Source organism: Aotus nancymaae, unplaced genomic scaffold (assembly GCF_030222135.1).
Source record: "Aotus nancymaae isolate 86718 unplaced genomic scaffold, 86718_ANA_hifiasm-v0.15.2.pri h1tg000019l, whole genome shotgun sequence".
NCBI classification, from domain to species: domain Eukaryota; kingdom Metazoa; phylum Chordata; class Mammalia; order Primates; family Aotidae; genus Aotus; species Aotus nancymaae.
Window position 1 is genome coordinate 44,955,910 of NW_026988431.1, and position 7,307 is coordinate 44,963,216.

The window sequence follows — 7,307 nt, forward strand, 5'->3', positions numbered from 1 at the left end:
AACAGAAATAAATCAAATAGAAAACAGAAAAGCAATGGAAAGAATGAATAAAACAAAATTGATTCTTTGGAAAATTAAACAAAATTGACAAACCCTTAGCTAGTCTAAGAAAAAAAATGAGAGAAGAAAAATAAAACAGAAAATGAAAGTGAAGAAACTGCAACAGACACATCAAAAATAAAAAGGATAAGCGATTATAATGAACAACTATATACCAACGCATTGAACAGCCTAGAGCAAATTGATAAATTTCTAGAAAACCATAACTTGCCAAGATAGAGTCGACCAGGTGCAGTGGCTCAAGCTTGTAATCCCAGCACTTTGAGAGGCCAAAGCAGGTGGAATACTTGAGGTCAGGAATTCAAGTCCAGCCTAGCCAACATGCTGACCCTGTCTCTACTAAAAATACAAAAAGTTAGCCAGGTGTGGTGGTGTGTACCTGTAATCCTGGCTACTTAGGCTCCTGAAGCCAAGAATCAGGAGATTCTCTTGAGACTGTCTTGAACCCAGGAGGTCGAGGTTGCAGTGAGCCAAGATTGTGCCACTATACTGCAGCCTGTGGATGGAGTGAGATGCACTCTCAAAAAAAAAAAAAAAAAAGAAAGAAAAAGAAAAAGAAAAAAAAAGAGGAAGAAATAGACCAGTAGCAAATTGAGTAATAGAACACCTCCCAACAAAAAAAAGCCCAGGACCAGATGGCTTCACAGCTGAGTTCTACCAAACACTCAAAGAAGAATATCAATATTTCTTAAACTCTTACAAAAATAGAGCCAGAGGGAATACATCCAAACACATGAAGCCAACATAACATTCATACATAAGCCATACAAGGACACCAGAAGAAAACAAAACTACAGGCCAATATTTCTGATAAAAATTGATATAAAAATCTTCAATAAAATATTAGCAAACCAAGTATAAGAACACATCAAAAAGATTATGTATCACAATTATTTCTTTTGGATACTGCACCAAAACCTCAGACTACAAAAGCAAAAATAAATAAATGGGACCACACCAAAGTAAAGAACTCCTGCACACCAAAGGAAACAATCAACAAAATGAAAAGTCAACCTAGAGACTGGGAATAATATTTGCAAATCCCATTAGTATCTAAAATTTATAAAGAACTCTTGCATCTCAATAACAGAAAAACAAATAACCTGATTTTTTTCAATGGGCAAAGTACCTGAGCAGACATTTCTTCAAAAACGACATATAAATGGCCAACAGGTCTATCAAGATGTGCTCAACATCACTAATCATTAGGGAAATGCAAATTAAAACCCCTATGTCATCTCACACCCATTAGGATGACCATTATCAAAAAGCCAAGAAATAACAAATGTTGGAGAGGATATGGAGAAAAAGGGAACCCTAATACACTGTTGATGGGAATGTAGACTGGTACAGCTATTATGGAAAACAGTATGGAGGTTTCTAAAAATATTAAAATTAGAACCACAATCCCAGCACTTTGGGAGGCTGAGATGGGAGGATCACTTGAGGTTGGGAGTTTGAGACCAGCCTGGCCAATGTAGTGAAACTCCATCTCTACTAAAAATATGAAAATTAGCTGGGCGTGGTGGTGCATGCCTGTAATCCCAGCTACTTGGGAGGCTGGGGCAGAAGAATCACTTGAACCTTGGAGGCAGAGGTTGCAGTGAGCTGAGATTGTGCCACTGCACTCCAGTCTGGGTGACAATGTAGGTTGTCAGTGTTGTTTTTTCTTTGAGACTCAGTCTAAAAAAAAAAACATTATATGACACAGCAATCTACCTCTGGATATATACCCAAAGGACATGAAATCACTTCAAAAGATATCTGTACTCCTATGCTCTTTGCAGCATTATTCACAATAGCAAAGATTAGAAACAGTCTGTTGATAAAGAAAATGTGAGGTATATCATATATATGCAATATGCATGCTTGTGTGTGTGTATGTCTGTAGTTTATAAAGGAATATTAATCAGCCATATAAAGGAAGGTGATCCTGCCATTTGCCACAATATGAATGGACCTGGAGGACATTATACTAAGAAAAATGACCCAGAAACAGAAACAAAAATATTGCATGATTTCACTTATATGTATAATCTTCGCAGTGGGGGAAGGTTAAATAGAATGAAATAGTGGTTACTAGGGGTGTGGATGGGGTCAAAGAATACAAGGTAGTAGATGTGTAGAATGAACAAGTCTAGAGATCTAATGATTAACTATAGTCCTCAGGTTGTGCAAGTTATATTACTGGTTTTTGTTAAATAAGATTTTAGCTGTTGTTGTCACCAAAGTAACAATGCAAGTTCATATATTAGTTTGCTTCACCATAGTAAGCATTTTACTATCTCTAGTCATATGCCAATGATGGACCCCCATATACTCTGGTGGTCCCACAAGATTAGAGTGAAGCAGCCTTATACAGTTGTGCCATTTTTTATTTTTATAACATACTTACTGTACTTTTTCTATGTTTAGATACACAAATACTTATAACTGTATTATAGTTGCCTGTAGTATTCAGTACAGTGACATCCAGTACAGAATGCTAAAATGCTATAATTCTATGCTGTATTTTTTGTAGCCTACCACCAATAAATATAGGCTAGGTGTATAGTAGGATATACCAGCTACATTTATGTAAGTACACTCTATAATGTTAATATAATGAAGAAATTGCCTAAGGACACATTTTCCCATTGTTAAGTGACAGATGACTGCATCCCACAATATGGTGTAAATCTCAAATATACAAAATAAAATTTATTTAACAAACAAAAAAACATATTGCTAGACTACAGAAACTGTGAGATGACAAGTATTTGTTGTTCTAAGCCACTAAGTTTTAGGGCATAATTTTTTGCACAGCAATAGAGGACTACAACAGTACAACTCAGAGACCATTATAAAGAAAAACACCCCCAAAAAACAATTTATATTATAGTTCTGGACTATTATTGAGGTTTAATAAGTGCATTTAGGAAGAGGAAATAAGAAACATTGAGAAATTTCTAATTTAGTAGTTTTAAGATACCACATCTACCCCAGGAGGCAGAGGTTGCGGTGAGCCGAGATCGCGCCATTGCACTCCAGCCTGGGTAACGAGAGCGAAACTCCGTCTCAAAAAAAAAAAAAAAAAAAGATACCATATCTACAACTCAACTTCTCCAATATACCCTTTGAAGTTTAATTTATTGGAAAGAGAACCAGGATTCCAGATTTTCAAAAGCATTCTATCGGTTAACATAAATGCTCCTTTGACTTTAATTCTAAAATGCTGTATTCTGTGAAATAAAAAAGAACAAACAATAATTTTTCAACATCTTCTAAATGTAACTAGAATTTTCCATTAAGTTAGGAAGAAAGACAGGAAGGGAGGTATGTGCAAAAAGCCCAGGCATATCTTGAATGAGAATGGCTTTAAATTCTGATGAAAATGTAAACTGCATTAAAAAATAATCATAAAGGCAGTCTTACTAATTCAAGTAACCAAAAACTTGAATTTTTTCCCCCTCTGCATTGTTTAGTGATGACTTTTCAATTGTTTATGGAATATCTGGGCTGATCTTATGAGCAAATTATGTAAATACAACTCAGGGTTACAATTGTCTTTATTTTAGTTTATAATAATCAGATCTTGATAGTACTGGACTTGATTGTACTTACAAGGTAGTTATCCCTTAATATTAAAAATACTGAAAAGTTTACCTTTTATTAGGTTGTCAAAGATACAGCTTACTTTTAACTGTGACTCTCTTGTTCCTCAATGGCAATGAATTCCACTATGCCTCCGTAAAACACATGTGCCAAGATTTGCCTGCAAAACAAGATAATCAGCAAGGGTTTGTGTAACAGTTGTATTTTCTTCAAGGCAGTGCCATTAAATCACAAACACATTTTAGGATAAAATATTCCAAATGTTTTTCAGAAGACTTCTGGTAAAGGTTTCGTACTTTACGTAATTCAACATTGGGCTTTTTCAGAAACATAGAAAGAATAAATTGAGAGCCCAGACAGTACATGCAAGGTAAGGATGAACATTCTCCTGGTCTGGTTGTACATACTATCATATGGAACCAAAGCATCTATTGAAGTTTGCTTGGAAAATGGAAATAATATTCATACTTTCAAACACGATTTAATACTTACATAAATGTTCTTTTTTCTCTTTTAAGCAAAACTTTTTTCTCTGGGCATAACTGACTTAATCCACATCATTCCAAAGTTACAATTTGTGCAATTTAGAAATTATGACTGGAATGGAAAATTTCCTGTGCTCATCAAGGTGCCAAATTCTAACTACATTCTCATACAACAGAGAAGGTCAGTTGCAAAATGAAAATAACACAAATGAAATTATGTGAAAACTAAATGGGGATCTTTGGAACAAAACCTACTATGGCTGTGATTACGATCTACCATGAATGTCAATATTCATCGCTTATTCAATAAAAACATGTCAAGCTTAGAAATGTCAGAATTTGGGCTAAAACACCAGTTCTACGTTATCTGTGGCAACATTAGAGATAAAATGAAAAGTTAGGTATTGACAGATAACTCCCAAATTTAATTTTCACTTTTTTTATAAGACCTTTCATAGAACTAATAACAAGCATCCCAAATGACTAATTTGATATTCGCCTTTTTTATTCCTTCTCTGTAACCATAACTGGAAATACGCCCAAAAAGTGAAATGGCCAAAAGGCATCTAGCCAGAGGGGAGAAGGGGAACATTAGCCAAAGATTATGGATTTCTTACAAATTGGATACTAAACCATCAAATGTATTTTTCCTGAAACTGGTCAACTACTTGGACACAATCTCATATGTGAGTGTATTCCCACTTCCTGATATGTACATCTGCACCAGGCTGAGTAGGATCAACAACATTTCATTTTCTACTTTTGATATTAAAGTTTGTGTTGAGATTTGATGGATTTCTACCGTATTTGCTTATATCTGTAATGCTACTGGTCAGTCAACCTATGATTAAAGTTCAGTCTGATAAACATGTGTTCTATACAATGCCATTAGAGGATAAAACTTATGAAATATTTTGAATATATGGCCCTTCTAGAAGTAATTTGTCCTCCCGTTCAGAGGCAAAAGTTGCAAAAAAGCCTCCACAATGGGAGGACACATTTTCTTGGCTTGTATGTACACATGCTTTCAGCAAAGTAGGTATCATTTGAAGGCTACACAGCTTTTGTCAGAAGCTCTGAAGTCGTATTTGTTATACAATGTATAGCGAATTCAGTAATGGGACATACTAGACAAAGTTATAAAGTAGACAACTTACACATCTTCATTTTTGCTGGGAAATGAACTAAAAGCAGACAGCCATATCAGAAGCTGAATAAGGATGTCATGCTGGGCAGTGAGGTAGAACTTTTCTTCATAATGGAATACTCTCATTCTAAACAACTTTGCCTTTGTATATTTTCAGAACATCTACTGGGACTTGAGCATACTGATTATTTCAATTCCAACAAAGTCTCACTCAATACAGGATAATACTGGTTCAGGAATGGGCTGCTAAAACGGACATTTTGGCTCATATTGCATTTGTTTTTAATAGGATTTTATTTGAAGAGATCTGTAATGCAAATGTTTACTTTTAAAATTCTTAACATGCAAAGGAAGCCATAGGATGCATTTACATTTAAAATAGTAGCGAGTGAGTGCATTCTAGTTTTATACATGTTTTCCTGCACATCTGCAGATAATTAAACATTTGTTCAAATGAGAGAAAGCATACAGTTCCTTTGGCTATGTATTTCATCTGAATTATTAATCTTGTTGAGAACATTTGGCAACAAAAAGCATTATACCCTGAACAATTTCTTTATTTTATTTGACTAAAAAAGTCTTGCCAGTGGTTGCAGTAGATCTTTTGCTAAAAGGTAATGCTAACAGGGAACTGAGTGGAAGCATACATTTAGAATACTTAATTTAGTGATGTCAGTTTGGCATTGGCAGGGAACTTTGTACATTGTTTTTTGCAATAGAAAACACGTGGCATTACACAGTAAATCTTTCCAAGGATCTAGAGAACTGATTTTGCTTTTCCCACCCAATTCTCAGTAAATGGCAATTGTGAATTACAGCAGAGTTTTGCTCAGACAGCAGTTTGCCGAGTTCGAGGTCAGGGAACGTGACTTCAGTATCTGTGGCACTCTATAAACTCTCTATGAATGAGAGAGTTGTGTTCATAATGGATGCCTAGTTAGTATTTTTATTTTAATAAATAATTCTTAAAAGCCATAAGGAAGCAATGGAAGCAAGGGCTCCAAGGCCCCACCAGAGGATATTCTACTCCTACCTGTTGCACTCAGGGATTCAGCTCACAGTGGTTTCAGGTGCCCCATTTGCTCCAACTCTGTGGCTTCTGATGGGATTAAAATGTACTTTATAGTTTGTCAGAGCTCTTAAAACAGAAGAATAAAATATGGGGCCTGCAGGCAAAGAACTGTACATCTAAGGATTTGATGGTTTTGCCTGCTGCCGTTACATGTAACAGCAAATTATAATCAATTTATAATTTACTGATGAGGGACTTGATGTTCTTAGATTTTGGTTTAAGTTTTACTGCTTTGATTTCAATGAAATAAATTGTAGTGTAAACAAGATGCAAAGAATTTGTAAAGAAAACAGAATTACACTATTGTGAGAATAATCATTTAAAAATAGTAGCATGATTATTTAATATCAATGTTGATATTAATTACCGATAAATTTTATTTATCCATTGTAGCCAACTCAACTTCTTAGGAATAGCACCTTGGTGGTTCAAATCATTCTACTGGAAAGAAATATGGCTGCAATCAAATAAAAAATGTAACCCTATTTTCTATTTTAAGCTTTAATTTGCCACCAGTTATCACCCTTTTGGAAAAGATAATTAATCATGTATGTGTGTATGTTCCAAACACTAAATAATATCTGATGCATGATAGTTATTAATATTAGAGGAATTGACCAATGTATTCTGTTATTATTATTTTAAATTCCAAATTTGGGGGCAGCCATCTCATCCCAGAAATAAGAAACCTCAGATACATCTGTAAGGTCTTTTAGGCCGACTGACAGTGCCACGGACTACACCATGGTAACCTCTGTGACCGGCACAGACACTCCAGATGAGTTCCTGGAAAAAGAAAGTCTGAAGTAACTGGAAAACCACATAAGGGAAGAATGACCAACACTTGCAGCACCTAATTAACTTTAGACCTTCTTCTTTTGTTCCTTATTCCTGCCTCAATCAATAAAGCAATTAGACTTTGTAATGACATTGGTCAACCTTGTGACTC

The 7,307-nt window shown here is 35.0% G+C and overlaps 1 protein-coding gene across 1 annotated transcript in view; it reads right to left on the reverse strand.

The window, feature by feature from the left end:
• Window positions 1-3,780, reverse strand: part of IGSF10 (immunoglobulin superfamily member 10) — a 48,629-nt gene extending 44,849 nt beyond the window's left edge. The window contains exon 1 of the mRNA XM_012437074.2: window positions 3,706-3,780. The gene's annotated coding sequence lies outside the window, so the exon portion shown is untranslated. The remainder of the gene's footprint in view (window positions 1-3,705) is intronic.
• Between the last annotated feature and the right edge of the window lie 3,527 nt (window positions 3,781-7,307).